Below are 23,274 nucleotides of genomic sequence, written 5' to 3'. Positions count from 1 at the left end.
TAAAGAAAAAAAAAGAGAAATAAAAGAGATGGAATACAAAAAGAAAGGCCTGATTTTGCGTATGTAAGAGAGAAACTAATAAATACAAATTTTAAAAGGATCAGACCTGGATATTTAAGAAGAAACCCGGGGGAAAAAAGGTCCACTTTTAAGTTTCAAAAAAGGGCAGGTGGACTTTGCACTGTACTTGTGCAACTTCCTATTATCATACCTCAGTCTCACAGCCAAATATAAAAGATTCACAAAAATTTAAGCTCATGCACAAAAGCTGTAGTGCTTTCAGGCTGAAAGCGTGACAAAGAGAAGAGAAGGTGGCTGTCATTCATTTTTACATTTTAGTGGAAACAAAGTTTCATTTTCATGTTTTATTAGATTTAGGAATCATGACTGGTTAAATTTAGCAAAACATAGCTGCTGGTATGAAGCCTGAATGCTGGTAGAGCAGTTAAAAAAAAAAACCCCACACAGTTCATCTATGAAACATACTTCTTTTTGAAATACATCTGTCCAACGTCATGTGAACTTTCAAAAAAGGTAAAACCTTTGTACATGTGCAGAAACAGATCATAGATTTTTTTATATATATAATTTCATTACTAGTCAAAGTTGCATCTTCTGGGTATTAAAAAAAAACTAAGTCAACTCATGAATGCTGCGGTTCTTTCAATGGCTCCAAAAGCTGTCCAGCGCCCACAGACCTCCATGTTAAAACATTCAACTCTAAACTTTGTATGTTTTTGAAGTGGAAATATTTGACAAATAACATAATAAACACTGTGGTACAGCACATTTAAAACATTTTTGCTTCAGTTTCAGTGAGGGGGAAATCCAGTATTTTCTTGTTTTGTAAGAGCTAGCATTAGCTATCATCATACTGTCGATGCAAATATCCATGAGATTAGGCTTGTTAACAAGGAAGTGAAATTCCTGAAGACAGTGAACTATTAATCCCCATGTTCAAACTAAAAACCAGTAACCAGGAAAGGAAAGGAAATTTGATTTAATAGGATAAATCAGAGAAGCATCAGAGCTTGCCTTCTTGGTCAATTTTATGGGCAACACCAGAAGATTTTGGAAGCTATGAAGTAGAAACTGAATGAACAGAAGAAGAACATGAAGACGAGAAGAGGAGTTGACAGAGTTCAGCTGGGTAGTTTCCAAACTGCCAGTCTGCCTGTTGGTCTTGGCAAAAAGCTGATTTCTCCTTGCGTAACCAGACTGAAGACTAAGTTTCAGTCTGTCTATGGGAAAATACAGCTCAAAGCAACACATATAATCCATCACAATCACACTTTATTTTTTCCTCCAAGTCTGTGAGTTTTTGTACAGATTTTATGAGAGTTTTTGTTCCATAATGCACTGCTGCACATCTTTAAAATAAAAAGTCCATCTTGTTATTTTTAAATGAGACCGATCAGGAGCTGAGGTTTGTTTTGAGATACTTAAAAAACACACTCAAACAGCTCCAGCGCTCTCTTCTCATAAATGCGACATCCCATATTCTTTGTTCAAGTTTCAAGATGTGAGATTTCTGATTGGTGCAAAGATAATTTACACTTAAAACATTTATATCATTTGTGCATTTACATACAATGTGTTAATTAGTTAACAATTTTCCCACTATTAAGTCAGAATTAAGTTGTCTAATAACAGAAAAAAGGCTTTCTTCCACAGATACATTTAGCACCAACACAGCAATACTGATGATAGCTACAATATTTCAAATTGTGATGTTGTGTTTATAATGCAGATATAATAAAACTTGAAATACTTGTGTAATTGTTATTTTTGTAAGCGGTTTGTAAGTTAAAGTGACAGTAAATTTATCCATTGTACAAATTAATTATAGGGAAAAAAGATGTTCTCAGTTTGTTTTTTGTTTCTTTGTTTTGTATTGTTTTTCTATTGTTTTTTAACACTGAATAAACATAAATAAATAAAAACAGCACGTTTGGACTATTGGTCTCAAAATAATTTTTTAAATTTTTTTTTAAATTTTTTTAATCTTTTTTTTTTATTTCAAGCATCAGTCGGGGTCTAGGAAACTGTTCAATAAAAAAAGAAAACTTGGACAGAAGTTGGCCTTTTCTCTCCAGTCCAACAATCCAAAGAATATTGGAACTTTTTATCCTTGTTATCCTTGTTTTAGAAAAACTGAACATATAGAGAATTCTTCATGCTGACAAATTTCTAAAAAAAAAAATTCTAAATACATTTATATTTTCTTTGCATTTTCTTTGCAAGTTAGCTGCCTTATAGGACAGTCACACTGCGTATAGTACTGTTCATTATTTCAGGTTAGGAACAGCGTGTGTGAAGGACAACTGAAACCAGGGTTAGTGATCAGTTGGGATTAAGGTTTTACTCTCAAAACAGCAGCTCAGTTGTCTTGTCAGAGGACAGAGAAACTTATGTTGGAGGAGTTTATTTAACAAAGAAGCTAAGCTAAAAAAGTTCAAAGTTTTGCTGTGTGCTTGTTATGAAAACTGTTTGTTAAGCACTACTCAGGTAGAATGTTGAGTCTTAGATTCACCTTGCTCAAAACCAAACCCAGCATTGGCTCCAACATTATTAGGTAAGCCTCCTTTAGAGCCAAAGAAAACCCCAATAAATTTAATGTAGGATGACGTCTTCTTCCAGTAAGCTAAGTGGATACAATAAGTTGGGACCACTGGGCAGGGCAACATGATGAAAACATGTAACTGTTTCACTGGGAAATTATTCATCTCTGCTCATAAAGCTTTTGATCCAAGCTGTGACAAGAGACGATCAGCGTTGGCACTGAGGACCAACAGGGTTGAGAAATTAGGAGGTTTCCGGGAATATGCTCACAATAATGTGTGTGTGTGTGTCTGTGTGGGTGGGTGTGTGTATGCTGCCACACCTTCAATCCTAAGATGTGTTTCAGCTCGTCTTGTCTGCCAAAAGACGGGTTGATGGCAGGAGTACAGAGAGGAAGACAGAACAGGGCGGTGACCAAGACCTGTTACCATCTGATTTACTGTGATTTGCTAACAGTTCACAAGCTCACTTAAATGACATTTTCTTAATGTAGTGCCAATTCACAGCAGCAATTATCTCCTACCTTACAACATACAGAGAAACCCAATGACATGGAGCAACTTATTTTACTTTTTCATGCATAACGTAACATAAAACAAATAACGTCAGCATTGTGGTCTTTTTTTCATATATATATATATATATATATATATATATATATATATATATATATATATAATTCAGCTGTTTTACCTGCTAACTTCAGCACAGTCAGAACAAAGCTCATACAATGAATTTCCTTTTTGGTTTACTGGTGTAAACATTTTTGACTTCACCCTATTTAATCTGATAAAATTCTTATTCTTATTCTTAAAGTCTCTGTTTTACAGATCTTGCCTTACAGATCTTCAGGTTTGGACAGATCCAGCTATTCAACTATTTTGTTCACAGTGAAGTGAGCTATCAGGAGAAAACTCCATATAGCAAGGGGTTGAGGATCCAGCATGCACATATCTTACTGCAATCAGCATACATCCATACTTCTGTTGATCTGGCCAACTGTTACATAACGTGGATGTGCTTGTTATTTGTCTGCCTGAGATGTAGAGGGACGGGTTGCAGATGCTGCTCCAAACAGTTTTTCTAAGTCTATTCATGCTTCACTGAAGATGACAATCACATTCAATCACGTTAAAATCATAACTTTGCACAGTAAAACTCAACAAAAGCCCAGAAAAGACCAAAAAATGTCTCCACACACCACTGGCAACTTTACACCAGGGAATTACGTGTATTAAGATTATGAGGTTAATGGCTTTTAATAATTTCTAATAATTTTCATTAGAATAAGAATGAGTCAAAAAGTATGCTAGTGTATGGATGTCTCCACTGATGGTAATTAAATTACACAGATCACCATGTGCACAAACACATAAATATACCTAATTCATTAGAAGAGCCATTAACTTTCACTTTCTCTCCATTTCCCTCCACTCCCTCTTTTGGGAAATCCAAATATAAAGGCAGGCAGGATCCTGTTCTTTTTCCAGCAGAGCCGCTCCTGTTATGAGATACAGCAAAACTCCCACAATTATGTTTCAGGTGTGTGACAAAACACCACAAACCAACAGAGGTGTTTTCCACCCTCACTCATGTGGTGAAGTACCACATAGCAGTAGATTTCAATCAAAGAAATTGGTGGGAACCTAAACTCTAAGATTACTGATACTAGTCAACATGTAAAGAATAAATTGTGAATTTGATCTATTCTGTCATATAATTTCCTGCACCAATCCTTCAGTAAACACTGACTTTAATGTTAGCAGATTCATTTTTTTAGAATATTAGGTTTGAAAGTGGGTGTTTTCAGTTTGTTTAAGTATGTCACTCTAAAGGGTTTAACGTGCAAAAGGACTTTTTTTGTTTTCACTAAGCAAACAAAACAAAACAATGAAAAGAAACTCATCATCTCCAGATGTCCTTACTGCAGAAATGAACCAGAGAGAAAATCTGTCAACAACTAACCTGTCATAGCGTGATACAGTTTCAACAGAAATAAAAAAACAAGCTACTCTCGAGAAAACTGGCCTGTCAAGATGACTGTTGAAATCTTTATCATGCATTAATATGTAGGAGGGTAATCAGGATAAGCCAGTGTTCAGGCCAGCAGTCAGTCTACAGCCCCGTGTGTAGGGGTGTAGAGCCTTACTTCTTAAATAGGTTGCTAATGTTTTATCTTTATGATAACGTAAAGATACAGGCTTTGACAGGTTAGTTTCTTCTTTTAAGACGTTAGAAGAAGCATCATTTGTAGAAGTAAACTACCATGATATAAATACCTCCAGTGCCAAGATGATGAGAACCAGTGTTTCATTTCAGAAAATGAGAAAAGTTCTGACAAGAATGTAATCACTCTACGTACTGTCATATAAACCTACACAGTGTTATTGCATGAACATTAACTAATGCTTCCTGTAGGAGATTAGAGGTGCAGGGAGACCGGTGATACTTTGGACAGCCAAAGTCACCAGTGTGGAAGAAGAAGAAATTCTCACTACCATCAGGACAATAAACTAGAAGTACTTTGATCATATGATGCAACAAATACCATCTATTGAAAATATTTCCGGAGTGATTTAAGACATAACCCAGATTGCAGAAGAAAATCCTGATTCAAGAACTTAAGCCAGTGTCTTGGACTGAACATACTAACATTGTTCAGAAAGGTTATGAACAAAAAACAGATAATGGTGTTGCTCAGCAGTGTTCTTGAAGTTACAAGGTGCTTGAAGATACAAGAAAACTCAAACTTCATCAACTATCCATTCTTCTCAAGTCCAAGAAACAAGAAACTAAAAATATGCTCTTTGAAAGGAAACACTTTCACAACTCCTAATACCAAACCACAAAAACTATTTTGACTCACTGTGTTCGTATGTTGCTGAGCTCTTGCTCTGTCCGTCTCTGCAGCTGCTGGAGGTGAAAGGTCAATTCTTGGCTCAGAACAGCAAATCCCAGCAGTCCCTCTTTTCCTGTTGTGGCCTCACACACCAAACCCTGAGATGGAACAGTCATTAGAGCTTTCAGGTGCCACTCACTAGTGCTAGTAAATTTTTCTCGATGGCCACCAGCAATATCACAAAAAAAAAAAAAAAAAAAAAAAAAGACAGGAAAACCTCCAGTTTCTGCTCAATCTAGGAATAATATTTGCAAAATTTCCTCAGAATCTATTTGTATGATGTAAACTCTGGGAACAAAAGATAATATGCAACAATTTCATACTAGTCAACACAACTTTAATGCGAACAGAGGAAAACATGTCAAAAACATGGTGTGTTGTGAAACCCACCATGTTAATCAGATTGATAAAGATTATGTAGTAGTGATAAATAACTTTTCATCTGGGACAATCAGGAAGTTGTAATATTGAACAAAATGTCTCAACCTTTACTGAACAATATATTTCATGGTGATATTCAAATCAAACTATATACACAATGAAATCAAAGAATGCTGATATAATTGACAGTCTCAAAGCCAGCCTCGGGCAGCATAAATAAGTGTACTCCATTGTTAGTCCCAAACTTGGATGGTTGTATGAGGAAGAGGATCTAGCAAAAAAAAAAAATCCTGCCAAATTAAACTCGCAAATCCAACCATTATTCCCCCCCCCCCCCTTCCCCTTGGGAAATGAGGGAGCAGCCAAAAGTACTTTTACTTTGGTTTGTAGCCAAACAGCTTTAAAAAGCTAATAACCCCATTACCCTTTAGCTATAATTTTACCCTAACGCTAACATGCTAACAAGGCTGCTAAACTACAGCTCAGTTTCCCAGCCACTAATTAAGCCTACTCCGAGATTAACATGTTCTTTTAGTCTAAGACTAGGCTTAATTCAACTCTGGGAACCAAGCAGTATAACCTGCTGATACCTTACAATGAGCATTTCATTCAAGGCACCATAGTGGTGATGCCCAGAGCTACTACAGTAGACAACAGAGTCTTAGTTTTGTTAGATTACAGTGAAAACCTGTTTACCATTTAATTAGGCGGAAGTCCACTAGGACATAATCTTTCCACCAGTTGATGCTGGCACCACACAATGGACAGATCATACAGACAGAAAAAGCAGTCAAGGTAATGAAGTTGGTACTGACATATCCTGGTCCATTTGTGACTATTTTTATTCAGTTATTGTCTCGGATCCACACACCCAGCGTATGAACTGTTTTATTTAGTATAAGGTGAGGTAAGAAAAATTCTTAACAACTGAATCTCAGAGAAACTGCTGACAATTAAAAAAGACAAAGCACAGATAAGCCACCTTATAAGTCATCCTATATATTTAGTCTGCAGAGTACTACGCAACAGCTCTCAGAAGTCTCACTTTGTCAAACAGAAGAAGGATGAATCACCAGGCATGAGAAATACAGACAGACGAGAGGAGGTGAAAAGAAATGGACTGAGACCCTATGAGTACATAACAAGTTGGAATATAAAGTTCTGGTTGTGAGTCTGAACTTGTCAAGGTGACAGAGTCCTTCAGTGAGCGGCTGTAGGCTGAAAGACAACAGACCGACTGAGTCATCCTGGCAGAACATGACGATCACCCTCATCCTCCCCTTCGTCTGTGTGTCTATGTGTCCATGTGACTCAGTCTGAGAGACAAACTGGCACTATGTTCACTCAGCAGCCAAATCTGATTTGTTTTTCCCAGATATGATCTTTAGTCCTCACTGTCCACAGTGAAAGTGACTAAATTTCTGAATCAGAGTTCTTCAGCTGAACAGAAAATTAAACTAACTTGTGTTACTTTTTGACTATGAATATCATATATGTGGTAATCTCTAACAGTGCTCTCTACCATGTCATGTCATTGGGTAATACACTTCATCAATCAGTTTTATGTAAGAGCACAGGGTGAAGGTGATAAAAAGTTAAGATCTTCGAAATTCCCGGTAGGACTGGCTGGTAGCACATCTGCATTTATGAAACTATGATCATAAAAAACTTCAGAGTGTGACATTAAAACCAACTGACTAGCTTTTCAAAAGCGGGTTTATCTCGATTGTTCTTTTTTTATTATTTTACTTTCTGCAATTAAGGCCTCAGAGTAGGGGAATAAATCGGATTTGAGCTGCCTGTCTGAACATGGCCTCAGGAGACATCCACAAAGAGGGAAAGGAAGGGAGGAGGAGAGGCAGACAGAGAGAAGCGGGCCCAGATTCCCACAGAGAAATGAAGGGAAGAATCAAGCCAATGGCATAAAGAGAGTGGAAATAAGAAAAACAAACCCCCATACAGACTGTTGGGAGGAATGCAGTTAAGGCAGTGTTGTGCAATTAGCCCCATACCCTCTAGCAAAGACTCATGTTTAACAGACATTACGTTAAAATCGAAACTGCCAACTCCAGCCAACATCAAGCATAAAATACTTGATGCCTCAATAATACAGGTGATAATGATCTAACAGGGCTTTTTTCAGTGGTGGTTTTATGTTTCAGATCCTACGGCTGCTGTTCTACTGACCTTCAGACAAATTTATAATGACTTCACTCATGAAAGATGAGTTGTGCATTTCATCATATCTTATACTTGCATTGTAATTTTTGTTATATTATAACGTTAACCCTTGTTTTACCCTTGTATAATTCATATATTATTGTTTTATTGCTTATATTTTATAACAGAAACCTTTTCATTTTTATATTTATATTCTTCTATACAAGTTTTACTTTACATTACTTTACATTAATTGGAGGCAGGTTTTCTCTTGTTTTGCCATTTACCTGATCAACAATGGATGATTCTAGGATGTGAACTTCTTCTTCTATTAGCTGCCGGAGTTTCTCCAACGAAGCAGGAAACTCCTCTTTGTTCCGCTGGAAGTTTGGAGACTGTAGAGAGAAGCAGAGCATTTAATCATCTTTCATCTCAGCAAATGTCACACAGTAAATCTGCTGTATCCTTAACAAACTACGGCTTTTGCAGCAACCAAATACCACTTTGAGTCTGAATGCTAATAGCTGCTATTACAGAGAAAGACATTCTGCAACTAAAGTGGGCATTTAGAGTAGAAATTGAGATTAACTGAAGGACAAACGGTTCTGCCTGGAAGACAAAATGACATTGTGAACTGAAATTAGAACAACACCCAATTAGCAAGGCACGCTCCTGTGATTTTTTTTAACCACATGAGCTCATTTTCATTTGTGTGGAATGAAGAGGAGCAATGGGAGAGAGGAAGGCTGAAATTTATCAAATCCTACCCTCCGCAGTGAACGCTGAACCTCTAAATTCAATTTTGACTTCAAAGTTATGCACTTTTGAAGCAAAGACCGGATATACCAGCACGCAACTGTTTTCCATCTGTAACACAGAGCATGTAAGCAGATGATCAAATAAAATCAGACAGAATAAAAAGATCAAAGCGCTAAAAAATAAATACCCCATTGTGCTGCTTTAGATAATTTGACTCAACATAACTGAAAACAAAAGATGAAGATAAAATTATCAACTCCATATAAAAGATGAACACCAGACATTTCAGAAGTGCATTCTTTCTAATGGCCACCAGGGGATGAATCCTCTGGTTGCAAATAGAAATCTGATTATACTGGAGTCTATGAGAAAAGGGCCCACTTCTCACTTTATTAATGGTCGCAGTAAATGCTTTCTTGATGAGATTATGGCTTCAAATGCTCGTTTCAAGTGTTCTTTATTGTGACATAATGCTCATTTTGTTAAATATGTTCCTATTTAGAGCAAAAAAGACACAACCAGGCAAGTAATTTAAGGTTACAACTTTTCATTATATAGATAAAATTTTATTTGGTCTTGTCAACAGTCTCAGATCTAGATAGTAATAAGGTGGCTTAAATAGAAAGTCTAATAGTTCCAGTTCTAAATACTGCATAAAATAAAAATTAGCCCTTGCCTCAACTGAGCTGTTGCGCTGACTAGCAGACCTCCAAATAAGTACACATGATAAAGCAAATTGTCAGATGACATGCTCTGTAGAGCTCCTGTCCTGTCCTGGAGGAGAGGTCACATCTCTGTGTGTCAGAATGTCAGCTACACGACTCTCTTTTTGTCTTCACCTTGATGGATTACCCTACAAACCTACAGAAAAATGATTGGCAGTATATCAGCAACACAAACTTGAAAATTCCCCAGTGGAAAAGCTGAGCTGGTACAAAAACATTTAAAGTGAAACAAATAAGCTATTTGTAATAGCAAAAGTGCAGAACCTCTTAAAATTGTCTAAGTTGGTTTCAGTCTTTAAATGTCAAAGTGCTCTGTAACATAAACTCAGAAATATTCAATGTTGTTCTGAAGGAGAGACATATAATGGAGGTGTTGGTAACAACACAACTTTGCCTGTTGAGTAGACTCTCACCCACCCACCAGCTTCAAAACCCACCACAGAGAGCCATTGTCAGACTGAGCTGAAGCAGCGAACCTCAGTGACTCATATGTACATTTTTAACTTAAATGAGAAAATCAATCTTCATACATATATAAAAACTACAGATGGACAGCGGCAATTAATTCCGTTCCTCGCCATACGAGTGGATGCATTCATAACATGAGTGGGCTGGTTGTTCATGACACCAAGTCTGTGTTGTCTGATTAAAAGCAATCAAAACAAGTCCATTGTATTTTAATCCCTCCGAGAAAGATTATATGCGCTGACAGGAGCTTGGGAGAGCATAGAGACATTTTTAGTTGTTAAAAGACGACAGAAATAGGAAAACCATTCTTGGTTTACAGTATTTAAATGGTGTGTGACATTCAGTGGACCCAACAAAGTCCTATTCTTTTCAGAAAAAGTAATTAGAAAGTAAAATATAATGGCTGATGAATGTGGGACGCTATAATTCTCTCCTCATTACTGTACAACCCTTACTCCTAGAAATTATGTTTATATACTGCTAATTTGTTTTTCCAATTATGCTTCCCGACAAAACCTAATTGGCGAAACAAATTAGTCATATATAAATGCTGCAACTGTAAGAATAATATAACCTCACACTGTCTATGGTCTTAAAGAAATGTTTAAATACATATTTGAGTAAAAACACAAATGGTGTTAATACATAACTACATTTTAAAAATATGATGGCTAAGGCCTTGAGACCACTGGATAACCTGCTAGCAACCAAAAATCACTAGAGAAAAATTTGTATTCCTGAACCAAATGAGAAGTGGTTACGTGAGGTTTTTGGCAATCCCTAGGTGGGAATGATCACAAAGATATGCACAATACTCGATCTAAAACAACCTTGCAATTAATTTGGTCACTAACATGTTGCTCAAGTTGCCTCTAGTTTGCACAGAGGACATCAACTTGTCTACAAACACTCACCAAATATTGGCCAAGCAATTTAAAATTGTAAAAAGTGCAAAACAAACAAAGCCGAAATGAAATGAAAGTAAAATTTGCCACTTTTACAACACACTGGTTGCAGCAGTAAGGCACAACTTTTACTTTGAAGACAAAAGTTTCAAACTCCTTTTCCAGTTTTTATCAAACTTGAAATTTCACTACTGCTCAGAATGTAATTGACATCGTCCACAAACACTGCAGGAGACAATCTACTAGCAACCAAACTAATCACAATTTGATTTTTTTATGCAACTCTGTCTCCGATTTCACCCGACAACAGAAGTGAGAAGACCTTAAGAGAAGTGTTTTGGGGCGTCGTGAGGCTAGGCTACGTTAGCCATTTGCAGCTAACGTTACATTTGCAAAGTGTTACAAGCTACAATTTCACTGCTGGAAAGCAATTTCACTCATTCTTCGTTGATAGGAAAGGTACACTGTGAACAGGTCACCAGTTTGTTGCAGGGCTAACACATAGAGACAGACAATGGTAGGACTGAACTAAGAACCTTGTTTAGTTTGCTAACCACTGCGCCACCGTCCTGAATAAAGCAAAATAAATAAAAGCTTAGTTTTAGCTGAGGCTTTATAATACTGAATTTAAAAGCTATTTCTAGGCTAGCTAAATAGCTAATTTGACAATCACAATTTATTTTCCCTTTCAATACTAACAGGGCAGCAACGTAGTGAAAAAAAGACCACTGAAAATTAATGTCATTTACAACCTCAAGGAGATAGATCCACTGGCAACATAAAGTGGGCAGGTCCAAGTAAATCTTTCTCAACTCAGAAACAAGCAATCACAGAGACTTTTAATGTGAATTAAAGAGACAGCTGATTGACATATGACAAGGTACTAAAAAGGTTAGAGGGTTACGTAAGCAACCAAAGCCCAAAATGTCTGCTTGCAAGAAACAGCGAGCAAAGCGTAAAAGCAAATTGCTTCCTTTGCGGGCACCCCTTGGTAACTGACCAAGTGAGCAAACATACACAACTGTCACTTGTGAAATGTTTTTTGTAGCTAAAAAAAAAAAAACATTTTCTGAAATGTCTCACTCTGAGGTATCTCATCAAATATTTATCACTGCAAAAGATTCAGTAAGGTAAATTCTTCATTGATCAAGCCTTACATTTCAACAAACAGCTTCAAACGAGCTGCTACCAAACTTGTAAAACTGAACTCTCTTAATTATCTCACACTTTAGCTTTCAGCTGTGAAACATTTCATAAGTACTCACTGCAGGACGTGGAGAGAGAGAAGTGCTCATGATGACAGACGGGCTCAAAACTCATTTCCTGACTGAGCTCAGACCACAGGGGGGTTCTGTGTTTGCATGTGTATGTGTTAGTGGGTGGGCTGCACTACTGTGTACATGGAGATGACCCTAACTACAACCTCTGAGACAGAGAGGATGAGAGAGTGTTAGAGAGACTGGTGGAGAGAGAATGTGAGCTGGTCAGTTAATCTCCAGCCAAGGTTTGTCACGGATTGTGGGCTTGATTGATTAGCTCACTCAGCCTCTTATGTGTGTGTGTTTGAGGGCGATACAGAGGGAGGAAAAAGCTCTAGACTTAAAACTTTGTTACAAAACTTCAGCTAAACCAGTATTTAAATTGTAATACACGTTTGGTCCAATTTGTAAGACAATGCAAGTTTTAGTATCATGGGTTAGGCATTTCAGACCTTGTATTTCATATGCAGATCAGTTTTTAAAGGTATTATTTAGATATCCTAAAGAGTACAAGAACCCATGTCACAAATACCAGTTCCTGCCCTGACCCCTCAAAGTCAGGGGGAGTCCCCAGGGTGTGTCTAGGTGGGGTCTAATGACTGTAGCAGGTTAAATAGACACACCTTTATAAGTATGCAGGTATGAGGAAGGTGAGGCCTTCTTCCCAATACCTCTGAAGGCCTCCCCCTCCTTTTTCAAGACTCTTTAATCATATGCACACAATAAGATTTAAGCAGCAAGATTAAAAGTCCAGACCTTGCCAGATTTTGCAGTTGGACTGAAATTATAAAGTCCAGGTTCATCCTTCAGAGACAGTAATAAAACTGGCTAATGTCAGGGCAAAGCCACTTAATGCGTTTCTGTTCCTTGTGTAAATGTGTGTAGATTTTATCATAGAGGTGGACCTAAAGGAACAGTCTGCTTACCTTATATCACTCCTCAGGAAAACATGAATTTTTACACTTCATCAATGCCAGCTCCAAATTCACTCCCGTTGTACGTCTCTGTGTATCACGTGGCATTTCTTATTTTGTCTCTTTAAGGTTGTCGGTCATGCTTCTTTTGCTTTTTGCATCCCTTTGTAGTCATTTCAAAGCCCTCTGTGCTGATTTTGCTTAAGGTCACTTTCTATGTCTTTCTGATCGTTTTGCTTCTCCATGTTGTCAGCCTCCCTTTGTGTTTGTAGTCATGTGATTAAGTTTACAAAAAATACAAGCAGCCACTTCACGCATGGCCCCCTTGACCCCTTCCTGCACTCGACTGCTTTTAAAAGCTTGTTTCCTGAAAACAGCTGCTGGAGGAAATTGACTTTAGGACATTAAACCATAAATTGTAAACACAAATGTGCTATTAAACCAAACCTATATGAGCTAAAATAGGCTATAAGCCTGCTGAAGCTTTACTCTGACTCTGATTTAGTCTTGGCCGATTCTGTTAAAAAAAAAAAAATCCAGAACACTTTTACTCATAAATGAGTTAGCTCAAATTCAACTAACCTGCAGTCCAGTGTAGAGTTGAAATCATAAAACCTTCAACCTAGTCAAGAGTTGTCCCTGCTCCAGGAGCATATGAAACGCTGTCATTAGTGAAAGTAAGATTTTCCTGATAAGAGTGTTACTTTCCCTCTTTTCAGATCGCTTCTAAGATATTTTTTTAAGATCTCATTGTTTAAACCAATAATATTATGTTATGTAATCAGGTGAGACACTCTACCACCCACAGGAAGTTATGAATCACGCATCATCACCTTTGTCATTGACACTAGCTCTCTTAATATTGAATATCATGGTGAATAGTTGCTTATTCAGAATGAATTTTCTTTTTGTTTTTTTTACAATTTTCTTTTTAGGAAAAAAAAAAATCTTAAAATCTGTAAGTGAGGCATTTTATCAGATAAAAGGGTCAGAGGTCTATGGGCATGCACTGTCACGATAACTGCAGATATTTGTTGCTCAGCAAGCAACTATGTCTGTACACAAGGAAACCTCTCCTACCCAGCACGCCTTATTCATGACTCACAGCTCTGGTATGTCACCTTGTGCACTGATGCACTTTGAGCCACCAGAAGCTTTAAACTGGGAGTGAACAGCAGGCGACGCCTTGCAGTAACATTTACTGACGAGGAATGTTTCATTATGGAAACAACTTTTAGTGACGAAGTTCATTAACAGTGTAATGATTATGTTAATTTACAAAATTGCCAAGTCATGTGTTTTTTCTTTAAATATAGTCTGGTTAACTCCTAATGCTAAAAATGTCATTCTAATTTTTCAAAATAAAGACCTCCGTCAGATAAAACTACATTTATGTCTTTAAGTTTAAGGCTTGTCTTATAATTGTTAATACAATTTACCAAATTGTTAATAAAATTTACCAAATTTCCCCTTGTAGGACAATTAAAGGATTATTCTATTCTATTCTAAAATTGTAGTTCTGTCAAAACAAAACTGTGAAGATGTTTTCAGAAACCTAACACTGCATCTGAAAATGAAGAAGCTAAGTGGTGAAATTCTCATTTCTGGATCTTTCCTGCTGGCTGCTAGCACATTAAATGGCCTATTATGTTTAATGTAAGTCCACCAGATAGAACCTGTTACTTCCCATGCTCTGTCAAAAACATTGTTTTTACTATACACAGTGAAAATAGAAAGTTAAATTCCCAACTGTCATCCATTATGTATTAAAAACTACAAAAAACATACGTGTTTCAGTTGTGCTGAATTTAACACTTCTGCCAACCTGATTTCTAGGGGAAACGCCTACAATGGGTACTGATCTACACCACAACAGACATTTCTACTGCATTTTTGAACTCTATTTCTACTCAGCTGGACTGCGAACTGGAACAACTGGGATCAAACAATGGAGGAGCAGAAATGCAGAAAATACACAGCGGAGGACAAGGAGGTCAACATAACTTTGACCAAACAGAGTGTTTAGTCTCTTTGGAAACTTTCGGAACTTATTTAGAAATTCAAGTTCGAAACCAACCCAGTACTGAGGATTGTAGTTGATTAATTAATCACAGCTAAACCTTACTGGACATGCAGTTCTTTCAATTCAATTCAATTTTATTTAAATAGTGCCAAATCACAACAAAAGTCGCCTCTTCCTCTCTCTCTGTAAAAACACCAGCAGTATAAAACAGCAGAACCAGTTTGTCTGTACCCAATGAGGTGAATAAACAAAATACCACCTCTCCTGTATTTGCCCTCTTCCTGTCACTTCCCCTTTTAATTGAAGCATAGGTGGGCCTGTCCCTCTGTAGTTAACAATTAACTAATCAGATCTCTTGTCACCCTGACGTTAACCATGTCAAACACAACAAAACCACTATGCCCCCCCATTTCTTGAAAAGTGCTCACACACACAGTTTACTAGGTGATGTTCAGGAAGCACTTTCTAAACTGAGGGAAAAGGAAAACTTTATACATTTGTCAAGTGATGATGTGAAAATAAAATGTATTTGGCATCTTAATGCAGATGACAGCTTAAACTAGGGAACACTTAATTAAAGATTACCACAACATGTATGGAAAAACTGTGGCAGATAAAGTGTCATTACGGAAAATAATCCACCATCTTCCAGTAACTTCCTTTTTTACCCTAATGCACGACCTACACCAGACTGATTAATGGTATGTTTTTACTGCATACAGGTATTACTCTGGGTTATTTTAGGGTTTGGCACAATACCACTCTCACCACCACCCAACCGCATCGCAATGCATACACATGCACAGGTGTGCAGGGCTGGGTGTGCAACCTACTTATGATGAGCTCCTCCCAAAGACTCATCCAAAAGAAATAAAACCTCTGTGAGCTGTCGTCTGTCCGACAGTCAGGGAGAAAAACAGGTAGAGCAACACAAAGACACAGCAGGTAGACCTAAAGGAAACCAAACATGCAGTGGGAAATTACACACTCAGGGAGACAAGAACATAAAACACAACCTTGTGTCCTATTGGGAGTGTCCCCGATTAGAAGAAGTGAAAGTACCAGCCTTTAGTTTGAAAGCTAAAAATAATAAATATATTTAGATTTTACAAATAATGGGACTTTCCACGACTGAAAGCACAATTAGTTGAAAATAACATTATACCGTATAACTTCTAAAGAACTGGACACAATCCAAGACCCACACGGGCGACAGATGTAAAACACGGTTCTGTTTGCACTACACAGGGTGGGTCCTCGAATGTGTCTGCATGTTTATTTGCGCAGTCATGAGTTTTGGTCTGCAGACAGACACATTATAGGTGAATGATTACATTTTACCACAGATTTACACAGATGTTTGATTCTATGTGAACCGTCCAACAAAATACAGACAAAATGCTTAAAAAAATGTCTTGCAACAATAAGATAAAAATAACAGCTAATGGACAATATGTGATTCAAGAAGAGATTCTGATGGGCAGTCTCACAGCAATCCTTCAGAGGCTCAGAGAAAAGTGAGACGCCCCTGATGAAGCACTTGTAGAAGTTAATTATGCATAGACATATGACTTCATTAGTGACTTTATGCAATAACTCAGCTAGGCCATCTAGTAACGTTTGGCTATGTGATGCATGTAAAGTCATTTATTTAAGAGTAGTACTTAAAACTACTTGGATAGCCTGAATCTCTCAATACTGACCAGTCCAAATACAGGCAAAGGAATATGCCTGACCCAAATTATGCATCGTTGAAAAACATAAAGCCTCACAATTCAAAAAGTGTAAACCATTGTACGATGCAAATACTACAGTGAGAACTGTTCCATAGTTTGTCTTAAGAGTGACTACCCAATAAAACAGCACTTAGTGTAGTGAGCAAAACGCTTCAAGGCTTTAAGTAAAAGAAAATTATTTCACACATCTTTCCATTTTATTTAAAAATTATTTTTACTATAACATAAGAATTACCAGTACTTCCAGGTGTTACACACTCAACACCTTCTCATCTGAATAGTTTTTGCTGCCCCTCCTTAACCAGATACTAACAAGGTGGTGGCAAAAAAAGGCAATGACAACGTATGACCATAATGAAATTAGAGCTTTGCAACACAGCAACATGTAACGTAATGCTCATGCCCTATCAGAATTTAGGGTTGACTCTTTAAACAACAAATAGAGTCAGCCTAGCCCAGTTGGAATAGTGTGTTGGATATGTTATAATTTCCAGTCTTTATGTCATAAAGACTGTTTTCCATCCCCTGTCAGTGTTTCTAGAATCAGATTCTATTTGTGGTGGTTGCGGGGTGGTACGTGTGTACATGAACGTGCGGTACACCTACGCTTGCTTAAATGAGTTACAAACTAACACTATATACATTTAATGAGAATAAATAACAGAGGAAACGCCAGCCATCTCCCCCACTTCTTGACAGATTTCAGCAGCTGGTGATGGCAGCTCGTTTTGCTCTGCAGCTTCTGCGAGCTCGGTTTAGTGGCACATGAACCAGCTCCCCACCTGCCGAAGGTTCTGGTTAGAGTGGTCCCTGCAGCTTGCAGCAGATCTCCAGAGCAGAACAAAGACTACTGTTGCCACCTGCAGTTCACAACAATGGGCGTTGGAGATTGAGCTGAATGATGTTGACAACCACCACAAGGGTGACCTGGCTGAAATGGGCCAGAGCTAACAGGTTAGCAACGACTGATGTTTGAAAATAAGAGTGAGATGGTTATTGAGTAGTAAAGTGGAGGCTGGAGGCATTCTTTAGTTCCAAACATACTTTAGTGGCCTGCCTATGTGTGAGAAAAAACCCCAACAACAAAGACTTACCATTTGGCATGAATTTGGTATGAAGGTTGGATAAATGTGTATTCTATTTGGCATACATGCCTAAGGCTAACCACACAGTAGTCTCTTCCAACTAACAGTCAGTGGGGTGCATTTAAAAAAAAAATTAACCTTGATGAAGTTGGACAAATTGGTCATTTAGAAATTTGTCAAAAATGCTGCCATTGTTAACATAATCTAGCCTCTGGGAGACTAATCTGATGCTTTTAAGCTGATTTGCTGAAATATATTACTTCCTTTTTGCTTCAAAGCTTCAGTTTTACTGCCCTTGAATAGTTTAAGCAAAGCAAAATCAGTTTTACCCTGAAAACAATAATAAACATGCCAATTAATAAGAAGCTAACACCACGTTCAGTACAATAATTTTTTACTCTAGAGCCATGATGTGTAGGAAAAATATTGCACTTGTTGACAGAGTAGAAGGATATGCAAATGATAAACACTTTCTTTTTTAAACTCACTTCACTTCTCATCTCCAAGTTTAGTTTCAAAACTAGAGCATCCACAACAACAACATGCACCAAGCACTGCAACTCCCACCCAGCACCCACCCAGCCTGCGCCCACTCGGCCCTCCGATGAGGCTTAATGAGTAATAAGCACTGGGTGACCACAGTCTTGGAGTCAAGCCAACTTTCCCAGATGCTAAATTGAAGCCTGGAGGTACTGCATAATGCAAAACAACACTCATTAAAACTTGCAGTGAAAAAACAAAAACAAAACACAAGGAGCTATAAAATGCAAAAATGCACTGAGATGCATTCGAGGAGAAGCTCTGTAGCAGTTTCTAAATGATGTAGATGAATAATTAACTCTCAGGTGTCCATTAGCGGAAGAATTTACAAGATGTAGAAAATGGGTTCCAAAACACGCTCATGACCTTCAAACCGAAACCATTTGGCCCGAGCACTATGTTATGGAGGCGAGTGTGAGCTTTGGAAAGGATGATGAAATGGAAGGAAATCAACAGCAAAAAGAGCGATGTTTCTAGAACCAGAATGTGAAGCTTTCCCACTTCAGCTAAATTATACAGTACTGCAGTTTTTCTTCTTATTGAATTTACAAATGGATAGTGTAATGGATTGCATTATAGTAAGTTATTTTGATAATCTCTAAAAGCAATTCAGTTTGTATGGTGTCCACAGAGCTTAAAATCACTACCCTGTCAGTGATTTTAAAACTTATTTTTTGCTAAAACAGCAGCCACAGTGGCAACAGACAAAAGAAATGTGACTGCTGAAAGCTACACTGTTACACAGCTACATTTTTAATATAATGTAATGATAACAAAAGGTAACAACAACATTAGAAAGCAAATTCATAGATCTGCAGATGACCCATGAACACAGAACTGGAATCGACTTAATGTGATGTCCAAATTGGAACTACAATGAGTTGTAAATACGTGTTCAAACAGTGAGGCTATTAGTACCTGTAACTGATTACTTTATCTTTTACAATGAATACGTATCTTGAAAAGGAGAAAAAGAAGAAATATGTGTATTTGTTTGGTGTTTATGAACATCTGTTTTTCCTGTCTTTCTATATGCAGTAACCGATGAAAATAAAGAAGAATACCATGATAGGTTTTCGCTAGTACACATTAATACCTCAAAAAATTGCAATCCAATAAGATTCTGAAAGGGCTCATTCCACATGAAGAGTATTTTTACTTTAAGTATATTTTGATATTAAACCTTTTTTTTTTTTAAAGTAGGTCTATGAACTGTAGCTAAGAGTGCAAATACTATTAGCTTTACTGTTTTCAGTATATTCAACACAGCAGTTCGCTTTATTCATTTCATCATTTATTATGGTTTTCTTTGTCCCCTGCCCCTGCTTGTTGATACTCTCCCCTGTATCACCTGATTAAAACACAGCACTGGTATGGCCCTTGTCTGTATGTTAAATATTATTAGTACAGCTGAGAGGCTCTTAGTTTAACCTAGCATGAAAACTGTAAGCAGGTGACTACTGACACATATACCTGCAACCCAAGTGAGTACAAAAGAACAGGAAGTCCTCGAGTTTGTGTTAAAGTGGTGCTGCTGCAGTCTGCAATAATGGCATTATGAAAGACAGGTTAAACTTATCTGCGTTATAAACAGCTCAGTGAAAGAAAGTGATTTTCTAGGAAGTCAGCCATCTTGACCTTAGACTAGTGTGAAGTCATGCGAGAGATATATCAAAGAAAGGGGAGTTTCTACCTGCAGGACTGATACCAGCACACAGTGCTAGTCCACCCGCAGCTCCAATAAGAAAAGTAATATTTGAATTACATAGTGTTACTAAAACGAGGAGATCACAACATGGTACCAAATAGTTTGCGTGTGTGTGTACGTTCATCTTGTCCTTCAAAACTCACGCCCTGATTCCTAACATACCATCTCCTTCCTGCTGCTTTCACATGATTCACTGTTGACTTGCAGTTTGTGGCATAATGTCACATTCAGTCATGCTTTTATGTGACTCCTGTGTGTGCATAATTAAAAGATTGTGAGCTAGAACAAGCCTTATGTTAAGATGCCGTATTTTTAAAATAATGTTGTTGTTTTTTTTTAAAAAAAACAACAACAACATTATTTTAACATTTTGATGTATTTCTACACTGAATCATCCTGGAACTGCAGGCTTAGAGTTGTGAAACTGATGACTTGAGTGAGTAATTTGTAATGCATAAGCACATCTTTATTTTCACTTCATGGAAATAGTAAATAAGTTTTTTTCCCAGTGTCTCTCTTCTCTCTCACACATGCACAGTAGCTCCACGTCTTTTATTGAGCCACCAAACAATCTGTTCTATAGAAAGGCAGCTAGCACAACACTAAATGTCATTAATGAACATTTCTTTAAACCACAGTGACTAACTGCACAGAGATCTTTTTTCTTCTTCTTTTTTTTCAGGGGTTTATAAAAAATTCTTTCTTCCATTGTGTTAATGATTGATGGGCACCAGATGCCACTATGGGGTGTTTCCCATACCAGACAGCTTGACATTTGATTATAATAGGAATGAATGTTGCACACAATAGGTGGCTTGTTGTAAACCTAGGGGCAATAGAAGATAAATAATTATACTGTTTTGTGAAGCCGAGCTATCATTCCACAAACTTTCCAAAAGAAGATTCTAGTTTTTTGAAACTAAGTACACCCATGACTTAACAGTTTGTAGAACCACATTTAGCACCTATAACTTAGAGTAACTGCTTTCTATATGACCTTTCCAGTCTCTCACGTCATTTCTGGAGGAATTATGGTTGTTTTCTTTACATCATCGCTTCAGTTCATTGAGGTTGTGCATAGTTTGCTTAAAGTCCTGCCACAGCATTTCAGTCAGGTTGAGCTCTGGACTTTGACCGGATCGTCACATCACCTTTTCTTTTACAGCCATTCTGTTGTAGATTTGCTGTTGTGCTTAGGATCATTTTCTTGTTGAATGACCCAATTGGGGCCAACATGTCAGATAGCTGGTCTCACACTTGACTCCAAAATACTTTGGTACACAGAGCAGATCATGGCCAGCTGAGTGACAGCTGGCAGTAGTTTGCGGTGTTGATATGCTGTGTTTGGTTTTGGCCAAACATCTCCACACCAGTCTTCTCTGTCTGAAGGACATCGTTTCATGAATCTAAACAATACTGCCATGTTTTTCTTAAAGAAAGGAAGTTTTCTCCCGGAAACTCTTCGAAATAAGAAACACTTGATCAGGTTTTTTCTAATTGTACTGTCATAATCGTCCCAGGAGTAGATGTTGGAACATCTACTCCTGGAAGGACTGTGGTTAGTTGAAAGCTACAGACTATCACACTGCCAAAACATCTGCTGTTATACAGGCGGTCAGACTGTTTTAATCAAGTGCATTTCATTAAGTGGAGAATGAATGATTACTAAGCTGCATAAAAAGACAACGTAATGGTTTTTAAGGTTCAGGTATTTGACATATTGTCTCCGTCAGGCTGCTGAACATGTACAATCACTTCTGCAAACACAAGTGAAGCTTTAGGAAGAATGACAGCAAACACAGACATACTTTGAATATCATCTGACAGACAGCACTGTGAGCAAAAAAGCATAACAGCTATGGGAATGCACCTCAATAAGACAAGACACTTTGGTGTTTTTCGTCACCTAATTGCATTCACCTACCTGTGCACAAACATGACACTGAAAAAGTGCATAATTACTTTCTTTAGAAGATCAAAAATACTGATTATAAATGCTGAGTATGTGGATGTTTGATTGGAATATTACCTTAAGAAAATAAAATAAATAAAATAAACCTTTTCCTGAAAATTCAAGGAAAAAAAATGGATTAAAACATTCTTGAATTTAAATTTGTAACTGCCCTTTCTAATAAAAATGTCAAAACTTGTCACCAAAGATTTGACATCAAGTGAATTTCTGAATGCTGATGTCATCATTCTTACTTAAATGGCATAGCTAAACGTTAAGGTAATGGAGGTTTCGGCAAATGAAGTAGTCACACACAAAGACTTGTATCTACAGGTGAGAAACAATTTCTTAAAAACAATGACATCATCTATAATCTCAATTATTCTCGCACACACCCAGCTTTGTGAAAGTTGGGATCGTCTATGAGACTGTCCCAAATGGGCTTGGGAAACTGTTCACAATACAGGCCTTACTGATATTCTTTTTTTTCTTTTTTTTTAAATTTCATTTGTTTTTAGTAAATCTCTTGTGCAGTACATTCTAGGAAAACGTATCCAAGTGAGCCAGTTCTGATGTGTAATTTATTAGTTCCCACAGTCATTTGGAGCTATAAAATCTCGATTCAGGCCACATCAGCATGTGATGTGAATGTAGCCTTAGTGCTAATGTGTTCAGGATTAGAAAGCACTGATGAAAATTATATACATCCTTATTAATCTTTATATAATTTGCCCAAAACCATTTTTTCTTTCTTTAATTTGATGTCTTGAAAAAAATCATTTTAGTTTTTGATCAAGACTTCAAGGATGGGATGAAAACTTTCGTCCAGTAAATGCACATCAGGTTCAGCATGCTCCAAAATGAAAGTCAAACTGATGTTGCAGATGTCAATTCAACATCACTTTGAGCTACTTCTTTAAGACTGCTTGGACGTCCTTATTAGACTTCCTAGTTAGTGTTTAAGAAATGCTTTCCATAATATCTTTTTTCAGTTTGAAGAAAACAAAATAAACATTACCAATAAAGTTAATGAGAAACAATTGTCAGAGTTTCAGCCATGTTGCTATGAAGCTTTACTTGATTGTAATTTTTAAACTAAAGCCAAGTCTAAACCCTCAAACAGCACTTTGTATTTATGAAAGCCAAAAAAGACATTTTACACTATACTGTAAATGCAAAAGCTCCAAATTATTATCAGC

General features: G+C 37.2%; 1 protein-coding gene across 1 annotated transcript in view; it reads right to left on the bottom strand.

Moving 5' to 3' along the window:
* Positions 1-23,274, bottom strand: part of LOC101478526 (uncharacterized) — a 59,952-nt gene that overhangs the window by 29,151 nt on the left and 7,527 nt on the right. The window contains exons 2-3 of the mRNA XM_076886281.1: positions 8,290-8,397; positions 5,429-5,559 (exon numbers count right to left, since the gene is read on the bottom strand). The gene's annotated coding sequence lies outside the window, so the exon portion shown is untranslated. The remainder of the gene's footprint in view (positions 1-5,428; positions 5,560-8,289; positions 8,398-23,274) is intronic.

This window comes from Maylandia zebra, linkage group LG7 (genome assembly GCF_041146795.1).
Source record: "Maylandia zebra isolate NMK-2024a linkage group LG7, Mzebra_GT3a, whole genome shotgun sequence".
NCBI lineage: Eukaryota > Metazoa > Chordata > Actinopteri > Cichliformes > Cichlidae > Maylandia > Maylandia zebra.
This window is presented reverse-complemented; position numbering and strand designations above follow the sequence as displayed.